Here is a 14,013-nt window from a genome sequence, read left to right on the forward strand (position 1 = left end):
TCTTTAGTACGTCCTGGCTGAATAAAAATAACAATTAACAGTATTAAAACCTAATTGGTATGGTAGTAGCTTATAGCAGAGCAACTGCTATTGGGATAAATGTGAATGCTATTGGCTAGCTCTCTTCAGATATTATAGACTTTCCTTTGCGTAAATAAAGAGAGGAAAATTGGATAATACATGAGAAAAGGGAAATTAATTGGCAAAGAAGGTCCTTTAAAGATAAAGTAAGTGGCCTTTCTTCCACATCACAGAAGAGTTGTGGCGAGGACTGGCGAACGGCTATTTGTACAGCGGCAGGTGCGGGGACAAAATTAAAGCGCACAAAGAGAGAAGGGACCTGCCTGTGCAGCGCTTCCTCTGAAAGATGAAAGGGAAAAATGGTGTCTTCCCGAAAGTGGAAATATGACTTGCCAGAACGAATACATGCTGACTCCCAGTCGCTGTCAGATTGTGTAGATTCCACCATCCAGAATCCTCTGCAGCGGTGCGTGTACCCTGCTGATAGCGCTAGCGGCGAGAGCTCTAAGTGTGTTTCTGTAGAGATGTTCCCATTATTTAAACAGAGCCGATATAATGAGTGGAGTGGAGAGGTAGAGAGAGAAATGACACTAGAACTTGGAGAAAGAGCTGGTGGGTGTTTAACTGAAGTCATGCTGTTGGCTTCTCACATGTGATAATACATTCTCACTTACACCACACTCCAAAACATTCTCACTTTTTGAGCATATCCAAAAACACACCTTCTACTCTGCTAATGATAAATGTACCATGATAACCATAGTTTCTACCAAAATACTAGTTTCAGCTTCAGACAGACCACCAACCTCACTGACCATCTGATGCAAACTGCGCTAGATCTGGCATATGCTTTTTAGCTATTCAAGGTATGCGATCATTTTATCAGTTATTGCATTGCCTAATCTAAATTTTTTGCTTTTTTCCAGTCTATTCTTGTGGATAATCAACACGCAAACACTAAACAAACTATTTTTTGTCATTCTTCATGTGGTTTTGGGCTAGACACTGCAAAGTGAATTATATCTTGTGCTAAATAAAATCTAGCTACATGTATACCACAATCCCAGCCAACAGGGAACTTTCTTATTTGAATAACCTTCTGGTACAGTCCAATATCAATAGAATGTTCCTTCAAATTTATCTGGTCTTTAATGTTCTCCAAACTTTTGCAAAAAAACATTATTTATACCTTTTCCCCAAAAAGCTTTAGTTGGATATTTGACTAGCATTTTTTAAATGTGATAATTTTTTTTTAAATGTTCAGAGAATGTTCAAATGTAACATTCCCATTCATTTTTTTAATTATAAAATGGAATGTTCACATAAAAAAGTTTTTTTTTTTTTTTTAAATCTCGACATTTTGAACATTCAGAGAGCCTTCAGAAATAATTTTTTCATAACCTACTGACAACATTAACAAATCTTCTAACATATATATATTTTTTTCAGCTGGGATACTAGTATATATGATTATTTTTCTACAGTAAAACTTACCAAAATATTCTGAAAGCAAAATCTTGAATGCAATGTAAGTTGTGTAAATCCAGAATAACTTCCATTTTAAAAAGTAAATATGCTATAAATAGGAAAGCTTTAGGATTAAGCCATCTTTATCAGATTAAAAAAAGCACAAAGTTAGAACTTTTTATACGTCTGGAGATCCATTTTTCTCCTTTTCTTTTTTTATATGTTCCGAGTCAACCAAAGGTTAGAGATAATGATGTTTCCATGCCATCCTCGGCTATCCATCTTATGGTCATAGCTCACCACACCTGAAAAAAAAAGACAAAAGAAATCAATAGAAAGAAGCTGTCAAAGACTCAGTGTCACAGATCCTTTGAGTCTCACTTCACAAGACCTGTGTACTGGGGAAAACTCAGCATCTGGAATTCCAATGCACTTGTTTGGAGCGAAAATAAACAGAAGGTGAAAAGGGCACGTTCGCTTCAGTTTCTGTTGATTTTGAAAGCGCATTTATTCGTTATACAATACGACTGGGAGACCCAGAGTCACATTAAAGAGCTATTAATGCAGTTGTGTAACCGTTAACTCTCAACTCCTGTGTGTATGATACATGCATGATGTTCTCTCGCTGTCATAGTCTTTCCGTCTCTCCTTCTTTCTCATGCACAAGGTAATGCCACCGTCAGGGCGTTTAATGCATGCATCATGGCACTAATTGGCTCGTCAATAATAAATGAGAACGCTCACGTTCTCTACTCTGTGTAGTAGAGTAGCAAACTGGAGCTCAATGCATCATGGGCAGTCAGGGGAGAGGAGACTGCCTCACCAGCACTCACTAGAGAACCGCGGCCCCAGGGCCCCCAGCGGCCCCCATACCGGCAGCAGCAGTGTCTGCCTGCCCTACATTGTATGTCCTCTCATTATCCCAGGGCTTATTCATCACTATATGGCAGGGATGCCCAGTGGGACAGGAAGATCACGGCGAACCGAGGACAGAACGTCCTCTAGTAAAGGACTCATGTGTGCAGTGATTTTGCACCTAATAGATGGTCATACGTTGATAAATGTCAGTTCTCCTCTGTCGAGTAAAGGTGGGTTTTGATGATCCGTGAAAGCATCAGACTTTTCGTCAATGTGCTGAAAAAATGTGACAGCGAGGGAGAGTGGCTGTACGTGTGCGCTTTAAAGTACGGGAACAGGAGCATGGAAAATTAACAATGTTATTTCAGGAAAGCTGACCTGTTTTAAAATACATAAATCATTACTTTAAATAGTAATGCAAGCACATATGATCTCTAAGCATGCACCTGAATCACTCAAACTAGCTTATTAGCCTCCTTAAATGCAGCATGAATTGGCATTAGCAATCCATTTTGCTCCATAATATAATATGATATTTCTGAGTGAAACAGGATATTTAGTGAGATAATGTTACTTGAAATTGAATGAAATTATCATCGTCACTGTTCTGTTATACAACTGTGTAGAGGTATTTTGGAGTTGAAAAGGTATTCAAAATAGCAACACAAAATAGTTGTAAAATGTAATGTGATTTTATAATATATATATATATATATATATATATATATATATATATATATATATATATATATATATATAATTTATATTATATATAAATATATTTAATACATAAACATAACATATTTTCTGAAATATAATACATAAATGTGTGTCAATTTATTTATACATAATAAATATACACAGTACACACACATATATAATGTAAATGAAAACCTTTATTTTGGATGATTCATCGCGATTAATCGTTTGGCAGCACTAAGATTTCTGAATATGTACATAAAAATAAAATAATAAAACATAAAAAAATACAAATATCAATAATAAAATATAAATAAAAACAAAAACAATATAAAGCAATATGATTTATTTCTGAGTGTGAAAGAGTATTCGATAAAAAAAGATACAGATCAGAATGGAGTCAGACCAAGTTGGAGTCAGACGAGGCCTAAACAGCTATTTTGGCTATTGGTTAGGGTTACACAAACTAAAAACCGGCATGGCCTAAATAACGTAACCAAAGGAAGAAACATCCAGTAAGAAACTTAATAAGGTCAGTTTCCATTTCACAAAATTGAAGTTACTTGAAAACTGCATGACAGAATGGAAGTGCTACAGTCAAAGTATTTTGCATTTGTCATTTTCCACCTATTGTCAAAAGCCCTTGAATCTAATCAGACTGGCCAGGTCTGTTTGATTTGGATCACTTAGGTATTCGCTTACATGCAAATAAGGCTATTCCCCTCTAAGTTCACTGTAACCTTAGGAGATCAATGATTTAGTTATTGGCAAACTACCTAGTTTCCCCTTGGGATGACCTAGTCCAATGAAATGAAGCTGAGTGATATTTTATTGATTTTTTTTTTCAACACACCATCCCATAGGCTTTTGAGTCACCTTATGAATCAAATGTTCTACTTATAAATAAGAGATGTAAATGAATTAGAAACTGTTTGCAGATTCGAATGTCAAGAGAATCTGTTGGCCAGAAATTGACATAAATGATACGGGCATGTTTATTTAGCTTTTTTGTTAATTATGCATGCAGTTTTGACAGGACATTTCAAAAACTGCATCTGGATCTGATTATGGTCTAGTTAGATCACAGTTAAAAGTCATAAACATATGAAATCCTTTTCTTAACACCTACAACAGCATGAAAATTAGAAATATAGGCCTACTCAAACTGACTGGATGTCAAAAGTAGCCAGATGTGGATCTTGTAATGTTTGTCAACAGTTTTATAGCCTTTTGCACGGTTAGATTTGAGTTCTCTAACAATGGACTACAAACAGGACGTTTAAACCTTTATAGCAGGAAGTCTTGTTTGCAGTTGACAGAATCACACTGGCAGGGCCTCCAACTGATCCTTAGCAATCCTTGGATGTGGCATTTAGGAAAGAAATGATGGTGAGTTATTCTTATTCTTTATACCTTGCTTGTGGCCTGTTGAGAATCATTTTGTTACATAATGTTCAAAAGAACTGGTTAATTGAGTTTGCATCTACCTATGAGCATAGCTAACAACATTGCCTAGATTGGCAGTGTTGTTATTTGAAATTTTATGTTAAATGCTGTTGGATCACTTGGATGCTGATTCATAATAAAGTTATGGGGTGACAGATGCTGTAAATCACTTTTAGATGGCAAAAATTCAATGCACATACCCATAATAAATATATAGTTTATATAATGCTTTTAACTGTAAACTGGAACATTTAACTATTTAGATTTCGAAAATTGTTGACAATGTGCCTGTTCTCTAACTAGGTATGTTTAGGTATGCATTAAAAAATAATTGTTTCAAAATTATGATTATTTTAATATAGTGACTTTAATGAGAAACACTTCCTGAAGTGAAAGATCATGTGTGGTGAGTGGAGTATCTACTGAAAGTTTCTAACTGTTTTTATCTGAATATATGTTTTTGAATGTCCATTATGAAATGGCAGTGCTGTTGAAGATATCTTTGAACGTTATGAGACATGAAATCAGTAGTAACGTGTTTTGTAATGGTCTCCTCCATCTTGAACAATCATCAGCAGTTAGTTTGTGTTAGTGTTACTGGTTTCTATGACACATCGACAAAATAGCAGCCTGTGGTAAAATATATATTTAATCCTACACTTATACAGTTAGTATGACCTTGTATAAAATGAGAAGGAAGATGATGAATATTGCACCATGCACCATAGGTGTAATATATTATTCATGAAATTGATTTTCAACAAGAAAAAATCAGGTGGAAATGAAACTGCAATTATAGAACAACCCCATTGTGTTTTTAACATAAATACTGCATATTTGACTTAATTTCTTAGTGTGTACTGTATGTGAATTATGTTTCAGGGAAAATAAGAAAATGTGACTGTTGTAAATCAAACACAATACTTTTGCAACTATCAAAAAACTGAGGAAATCCATGTTTTATGTAGGGTAGCCTAAATCGTAGCATACTAAGGTTACAGAACTGAAATGTTCAAGGTGGTGTTGTTTTTGGTTGTTGGTTTTGCAGTGGATAAAGATTTGATCTGGTAACTTAATTTTGTTGGATCAAATCCGTCCATTTTTTCTTTTTAGTTTTGAAAACTTTCTTTTAGGTTATATCCATTAGGGTGCTGACTGTAATTGGTGTATAATTCAGCGTTTTGTACCATGAAAAAGACTCTGCAAAGTTTCTGCAAGGATTTTTCTGGTTGTGAGAACCAAAAAAAGTCTTATTTTAACATGTCAATAGCAAGTTATTATTTGATACCAATCAATTATTATTAAAAGCAATCTTCTTTTCTCTTGGGATCAGTTTGGCGTTACCAGAAGTGATGACTTTCGATTCAGCGTGTGAGAGTGTTATTAACTCCGTAATCTGACCGATTGATAACGCCTGAGTTTGATGCAGGCCAATTTGCAAATCGGTTCTATTGATTCATTAAAAACAACCACTTTAAAGAACAATTAGCTTGTGAATCTGACAGTCATTAGCTCTGTGCTGTCAGAGAGCTTGTAGAAACCCAAATGATAGCTTCGGTATGTGTTGTGTCTTTGTATGAGATCTAATGCAGGTCTTGTTTTGTAACTGCTCTTGATTGGTTAACAGATTTATTCTTTTTTTTTCAGTTTGAGAGCATGTAAAGATAGTGAATTTCTACTGTATTTTTATATCTTTTTATATATATTAAAATGTGTCTGTCTTAAAAGTCAGTCTTTTTTATATCGAGGATGTGTTTCTATTTCAAAGCAGACAGAGACAGATGATGTGTTAAGGGAAGCCTTTGGGAATGAAACATCAACAATATGCTGAAACACAAAGAGCTTTTCTTTTTTTATAGGATTACAAACTACTGCTTCTTGTTAACTGTATTTATGTGGCTTTAACAATGCTATGAATCTAATGTTGAGCTCATTTTGTAAAAATGCATCTCTTGAAACCGTGTCATGGTAGTTTGCTATTATGACTCATTGGGCGTTCACACTTTGACTGTTTAGTTTCTGTGCTGTTTAGTTTCTGTGCTCTTGCGAGAAAGCCAGAATTTGTTGCACTATGTACTCTTATGTCTAGAGTATAAAATTTTATACGTTTTTTTTTTTTGTCATTCAGCATCAGAGTTCAGAAAAGCTGCAACAGTTGAGTGCATTAAAGGGCTGGCCACAATTTCAAGTCCATTGACTTCCATTCATACGAGCGTGATTGTGGGAGACAGGAAACACAAGATCATGCAAATTTTGCTACATTCCTAGTTCAGGTTTGGTGAACTTTGACCTGAAAATTCATATCACATGAAGCTGTTTGAGCAGTAGAAGTTTTGCATGATGTCTAAGCTGAATTCAAAGAAAGTCCACTTTGAATCTGAAATATTGCCGCATGGCTGTAAAGTCGAGTAGATGTTAAATCATGTCTTTTTAACAAGATGCCACAGAGTCTGATGTCATATTACAGTTTTTGCAGAGTGTGTAGAAATTTTGCATGCTCAAAGTCTAATGTGACTGTGACTTACGTGTCCAACATTACGCACATCATTTGTTTGGTTAATTAAAGACTAAGTCAGTTTTCCACCAGCTTTGTATTGTTAAAGTGTGGGTAGTGTAAGCAACAATGTGTATTATTTTTCTTGTTTATTTGACAGTAAAATTCTACGTAATGACATAAAATGCATCTTCTGGTGGGCTTTGTACCACCCCAAAACTACAAATCATGCTTCAGCATTTTTGTATCCCAACTCACAGATAGTCTGATCGAGGCTGTGGGTATAGAAGTTTTCCTACCTTTTTTTTTTTTTTCTCTGTAGTCGTATAGCACCAGAAAAAGAAAATAAAAAACGCAAAGATAGCGGTACTCTCAAGCACTGATGTGGAAGAGAAGACATTGCTGAATAAAGTTGTTAATTTTGTTTTCACGGTGCACAGAAAGCATTCTCGTAGCTTTATAAGATTACAGTTGAATCAGTGAGGTCACATGGACTATTTTAACGATGTCTTTACTATCTTTTTAGGCCTTGAACCTGGTAGTACATTTCTGTCTACGAAGGGTCAGAAAGCTCTCAGATTTCATCAAAAATATCTTAATTTGTTTTCTTAAGATGAACAAAGGTCTTTTAGGTTTGGAATGACATGAGGATAAGCAATGAATGATAGAATTCACATTTTTGTGTGAGCTTTGCCTTTAAAACCCCATCTTGTCAGCTTTGAATAATTGTGATACACCTACAGTAATTGTATTTAATTTTTAGAATTGGTGATATGAGGCAAAAAGAACAACAGCAAATAAATGAGCAAAGTCTCTTTATGCAAATGAACAGTGATGCAGCGTAGTAATACGAATGGGTCCAGAGACTCATATGTAGTATGAGTACTGTGCACAACATGCAAATTTTATAACAGACCGCTCAACTGATGTGACTCATGGTTTGACTGGAATTTTAAATACAAATTTGAATAAAAAATGTAAAATAGCTATTAATATTTTCAAGAATATGCTGCCACTCGGAGCTTGGAAGACAACAATATTACATTGGTATTCGATCATCAAATAATGTCTGCATTCACAGTAGATATTTTTAAAGAATAAGAGTGTTCCATTCTAACCATATAGCTTCTGTTAGGGTTAAATTCTAGACCGACCAAATCTTTCTAAAGGCCTATGACCCTACAGTTGTTAATAGTTGTTGAAGGCAATGGTTTGAGCTGTTTCACTATTTTAATTTTAAAGTGGTTTTATGCGAATAGCTTTGAGTTTGGGCAGATCATGCTGATGAAGGAAGAGGTTTGACATCTGTGAAATGAACAGCTCCTGGCTCTCACTGACAACTTGTTCCTCATTAAAGGATGAGGTACAGTTCAAAACTTTGTGAAATTTGGAGGATGGGGATATTTCACAGTTCAAAAAGGAAGACCAGTTACAGAATTCTGTGGTTACGGACTGAATGCTAAAGGTACAGTACCTAGCAATGCTAGTACAAACCCACTTAATAGTGAATAAACCGCATTCAAGGCCATGTAGACTATCAGGTATGAAAACCCCACTTACCATAAAATATAAATAAAATGAAATAATAAAAAAGCATCTCACTCTCACTTATACAACGTCACATAATCAAACATCTTTCACAACATAATTGCATAGCTACAGCGTTTAATAATAATTAAAAAAATAATAATAAAAATATTTTCCTGCTATTATACTAAGAAACTTACATATTTAATAACTTTGTAAATACTCTAATACAGCTGCAGTTAATCTAGAAAGGCTGAGAAATTCAAAACCATTTTGCAGAGAGACTTTAGATTTGTAGTTTGAACTTTCCAATTACAGACATCCTCGGGCAGTTAGCTTGGCCAGTTTTGGTCAAACTTTCTGAAGGCGAAATGGGGGGGGGGGGGGGGTCTCTGCACTGTAAGGTTTGCAGATCATTAAGAATGAAAAGCACAATTACTGCATGCAGTTGAGGGCGTCTCTGGAGTTTAGAATGCCAGAGCATGTGTCAGGCTTTCACAGGCTAAATGGTAACTATGCGCACCGTTTAATAAAAGCATTATCTGTAGTTTGGTAATAAGATCAGTCACACAGTCCCAGCTCTACTTTTTACACTGACTTTAGAGTCTGTTGTTGAACTAAAACAGCAATGGAGTAGACGCAGGGAGCACCAGCACTTTTCAAATTTGAATATACACAAAGAGAGCAAATTGTACAGTATCTTCAGGAAAATGACTTGGACAACAATGTTTTTTTTAAGGAAAGTTTATTAAAACCACATTAAAATATAGTAAAAATCAATAGGCCTATGTTTGTATAAAATGTATTGAAGTTTTTCAAATTGTAAAATGCTGTAAAAAACAAACAAACAAAAAACAAACAAACAAAAAAAACTACAAAATCATGCAAAACAATCTTGAACATCCCACATTTAGCTTTAAAAACATTCAGACCTTTTTTAAAATAAGAAACATCATGGCTCATGTAATACTGAGTATTCATGGATAAAGATCAACATTTTGCTCATCATGTCAGGACATATTATTTCATAAAGTATCTTTAAATAAAGCAGCTAGCAATGAAGGGACAATGTTACGTGTGTTTCTATGGTTATCTCATCATGATCTTGCACCTATTCACTTGTCATTTCCTTTGTGATTATGTGATTATAAGTTGTTAGATGTGAACGTAACATAGCCTTAGCAAAAAAGCAATAAATAAATAAAATTAAAAGAGGGGGGGTTTTCATACCACGGCTTGTGATCTCTCTACACCTTTCACATGTGTTAAAAGGATTAACTGCAAACTTTTCTTTCTGATGGTTGTAAGTTTAACGCTCTGCTAGTATGGTGCTCTAATGACAGTTCTGACGGGGTTTGGGGAGTTTTAGTTGGTCAAGAGAGCCGAGGAACTTAGAGCCCTGTGTTTGATATGCTTTAAAGGATGTGAGTGTGTCAGAGGCTTCTTAATGATGTATTTCTCAAAGCAAGTCCACCCTCATCAGTGTCCCTCTTACTCACATGTCTCACTCCTGCAGTTACAGGTACAGAAACGCCCTTTAATTTCATCTTTCATGCCAGCTTCTTTTATTTCTCTGGTACCCACATTGTATCTTAAAGTAACACTTCACCACCTTAATCAAGCCCACTAGATATGACCCACAATATTATATTAGACATTGCGTATAATAACAATTTAGTTGTTCATGTATTCATTTGGCTTAGGGATGTCAACGATTAATCGATGATCGATTAATTGTCGATAAGAGATGCAATCGATTAAGGCTGTCGATGGTCGGTTAACCGATTCAATGTTGGGCTGCGTGCGGCTCATGCGCACTCAACACGTGCGAGCGGCTGTGAGTGACGGTGACGATATATAAAAGCATCATCATTCATTCACAATGTACAAATTAAGCTTTTAATGTGATTTAAACTTTAAAGTACATTAAAATAGAAACAACATAAAAGTTCTTCAACATTAAATGCAATAGAAATGTAGTTACTAATCATTTCATCAGTTTTATATCGTGCGCTTTGCAGGGCTGCGGGACACAGTGACAGGACAGGTAGTCTATTCATTCCTACAACTTGTTAATTCATTCCTACGAATTATTAATGTGGCAATTGTCCATGTTTCATTAATTTTGTTCCCTAAATAACCCATGATTTAAGTGAAATAAGGGAACAAATTAATAAGTCGAACGAATTCTTAATTCATGAAATCTTTAATTTCCCTTCCCATGTTTACCACAGTAAGAGATGCGAAAACAGTTATTAAAAGCGAAAGATAATAAAATAAACCTGGGAAATTAGAGGGTTAGACTATGAAGATTTAGGAAAAGAAACAATGCCTAAATATACTGAATTTGTGGAAATTCGTGACCAACCGGCAAACCAGAACAAAGCCGCGTAAATGAAGACTATGGGGTCCAAAAGCATGGTCTAACATTTTCCAGTTAACCTATTATTCCTCTAATAAACAAAGCTTTTATACCACACTTGTCATAATCAGATCTTATCATTTATAAATAAATAATTGCTGGATTCAAAACAGCGATTAATAGGCGCTGTGACCGACACATTCCTGGAGCATTCACTGCTGTCACTAAACGGTGACGCCGAGCATCGTTCACAAGTTTCTGCATGGACCTGACTAGGGCACAGGTTCGAAGCCCTGGGACAAAATGGGATGCTTTAAGGAAAATTTATAGCCTACTAAGTAATAGGCCCAACATAAAAATAACAATTTGTTTTCATGTTTTTTTTTTTTTTTAATAGGCTATGCGAAATATATCCGACTTAAATAATTAAGATTAACGGATTTAAAACAGAAGTGTGGGCGCTCCATAAGTTCACAAAAAAAAAAAAAAAAAAGGATGACAACGCATTCTGTTTGTTTGCTTTATTTTACAAGAGCACAAATCTTCTGTTTTTATTGTGAGTGTGCACAAATGAAAGTAAACACTTTTGCGGAAAATATATATATTTTTCTTCTGTCTCAGCTGTTTCGATCGCACCGGAGCCTGCTGCACACGTATATTCTAGCGATTCAAACTTACATCGCAGTCTGTTCATTATCAAAATAAAATGTCAACTAAACATTAAAAGGTTACACTGGTCAGTTTAAATAGACCGTAGTATACCGGTCCACTCTGCTGTTATGCCAAGGACGTTTTTGCTCATAGGATGATCTTTTCCGTCTATATGCGAATGCGTGTTAAGTACAAGCCTAGTTTACATTATAAATAATAGTTTAACATTCAAATACATTGCGAATATGGAAACATTTCGATTTGTGCCGAATGAGACATGAGCAATAACCTCCAAATAAATCTAGCCAAAGCCGCGCTCGCTCATCCTCGTGTGCACGCATGCACTGTCACGATCTAATGCGCTGTATGCCGGATTTTTAAAAATCTGACATTTTCTAGGACCGAATCCAGCAGGATTAAATTAATGTGAGCAACTGTGTTTTGGTGCAGCAGCGCCGATGTAGTTCACTTAATGTGCAGCGCAGTCACACGCGCTCCACATTTCGGATAATTTTATTTTAAATACAATAATGTCAGTTGAAAACATTGCAATTGTGCTTTAAAATACAACAACGAGCACCACAAAACCATTTAAAGATGCGCGTTCAGCGTTCTCCGTGCGGGATTGGAAACTGTCAACAAAGTAAAATGACCTCAAAAGTATGGCGCGCTCTCTTCATTTTATCAAATGATCATAATCGCATCTATTCATTTTATAATCCTGCTACTAGCATTTTATTCAGACTAAAACCTCTTTAATTCAAGTGAGAAAGCGTTTTGTGTGTGGCTTTTGCACATCCTGTCATACCGCTCACTGCGTGCCTGCAATAGACGCATTTTGCAGTATTATGGTTAACGATTAATCGATTAATTGATCGTTAATTTAAACGACGATCGATCATGGAAATAATCGAAATTTGACATCCCTAATTTGGCTAATATGTGTGATATCAGGTTTTACATTTTACACCTCTCAAGCTAAAGATAGATTCTTTTTGAGACTCTAACTTCAGAAAGGTTAACAACAAGGTCTGTAAAAGCATTGCCATGTCATGCATGTTGGCTCTTCACACATTATTCTTCACCACACAGCTAAAATCAACTAACTAGAGATTAAAAAAATACGACAAAAAGGACTTTTATGTGTGCATGTGTGTATACATTTGTCATGAGAACTTTCGGAGGGATTGGCATGGTAATGTACATGACAATGTTAATGTATTTGGTCTTGACGGAATAAATCTTCTATGCTGCTGCAGAGCAAGTACCAAGACTTGCTACTGCCAATACATCCACAACATACTGCTGTGAGCATGTAAGGAATACTGCTGCTGCAAATACTGTATACATGAAATAACCCCCATATACCATACATGAATCACCTTGTAGCAGATCTATACAGGTGGAGCTGGGGAAGGTGGAGGGTTTCTGAAGCAAGCTGCAACAGCTACCGCTATAACTAGTCATATATTCGAATGTTAAACAGCAGGCTCATTGGCTTCCAATACAAGAGAGAACCAATCAGCTATGCCATGTGATAATTATTTCATTAGGCCAGACTGAGTTACACCTATCGGACTGTGCCATCTAGAGTTTCATCTCTCTATATTTATACATATTTATAAACAGATTTCACCGTATACATAAAATATTTGCTAAAATGTTTTAAAGTCCATTTCTTTAAATACATTTTTATTAAAAAATAAACATATCTCCACAAATACATGTAGGAACATAACACATTTGAAAAGTAATCAAGTAAATCAATTTACAGTTCCAAAAAATAAGTAAATAAAATAAGATAAAATGAAAAAAATAAATAAAAATAAAGCATAATTTAAGTTACTTGAAAATTTGATATTCTCTTGCCCCTGAAATGTTATAGTATTATATTTCTTTTATATTATTATTATTTTATATTTATTTTTTATAATTATACATTTAAATACAACTATATAATTTATTTTGAGCTTCACTATTTACAAATATATATATATATATATATAATAGGAAATGGTCCAGTAAGAGAATGTCTTTCAGAAGGACTTTAACAAATTCTTTGAATGCTTAAACAAATCATTGCCTCCATGAATTGATAATGCATGAAAATGACTGAAAGAACACCCATCCCTGGTATGCCTTCAATACATCCTGCATCTCTGAAAAATTAATGTGTTCTGAGTCATGAATCTATAAATCTGTAAAAGTTTTCCATAACCTCGCTCTCACCCAAACATTGAGAATATATAGACTTGCTGTCTTCACGAAAGTGATTGTGATTGACAACCCACCCTATTACCAAACACTGCCTGCAGGAAGTGTCAGTCTTTAAGCTATACTCCCTGTTAGCAGGCAGGTCTCTGAGAGCACTAACAAAAACAATTCTTGAATGATGGCTTTCCATGACCGTAGCATGCTCTGAATAATAGAGCATTTTATAAGGAAATATAATGTGGTAATTGTATAACTATTCTGCATTCCTGCATTT

General features: G+C 35.1%; 1 long non-coding RNA gene across 1 annotated transcript in view; it reads left to right on the forward strand.

Annotated features, from left to right (window-relative positions):
- The first annotated feature begins 4,365 nt into the window (after window positions 1–4,365).
- LOC113041768 (uncharacterized) overlaps window positions 4,366–14,013 on the forward strand; it is a 46,999-nt gene continuing 37,351 nt past the window's right edge. The window contains exon 1 of the long non-coding RNA XR_003275468.1: window positions 4,366–4,434. This is a non-coding gene — a long non-coding RNA (uncharacterized LOC113041768). The remainder of the gene's footprint in view (window positions 4,435–14,013) is intronic.

Source organism: Carassius auratus, chromosome 23 (assembly GCF_003368295.1).
Source record: "Carassius auratus strain Wakin chromosome 23, ASM336829v1, whole genome shotgun sequence".
NCBI classification, from domain to species: Eukaryota; Metazoa; Chordata; class Actinopteri; order Cypriniformes; family Cyprinidae; genus Carassius; species Carassius auratus.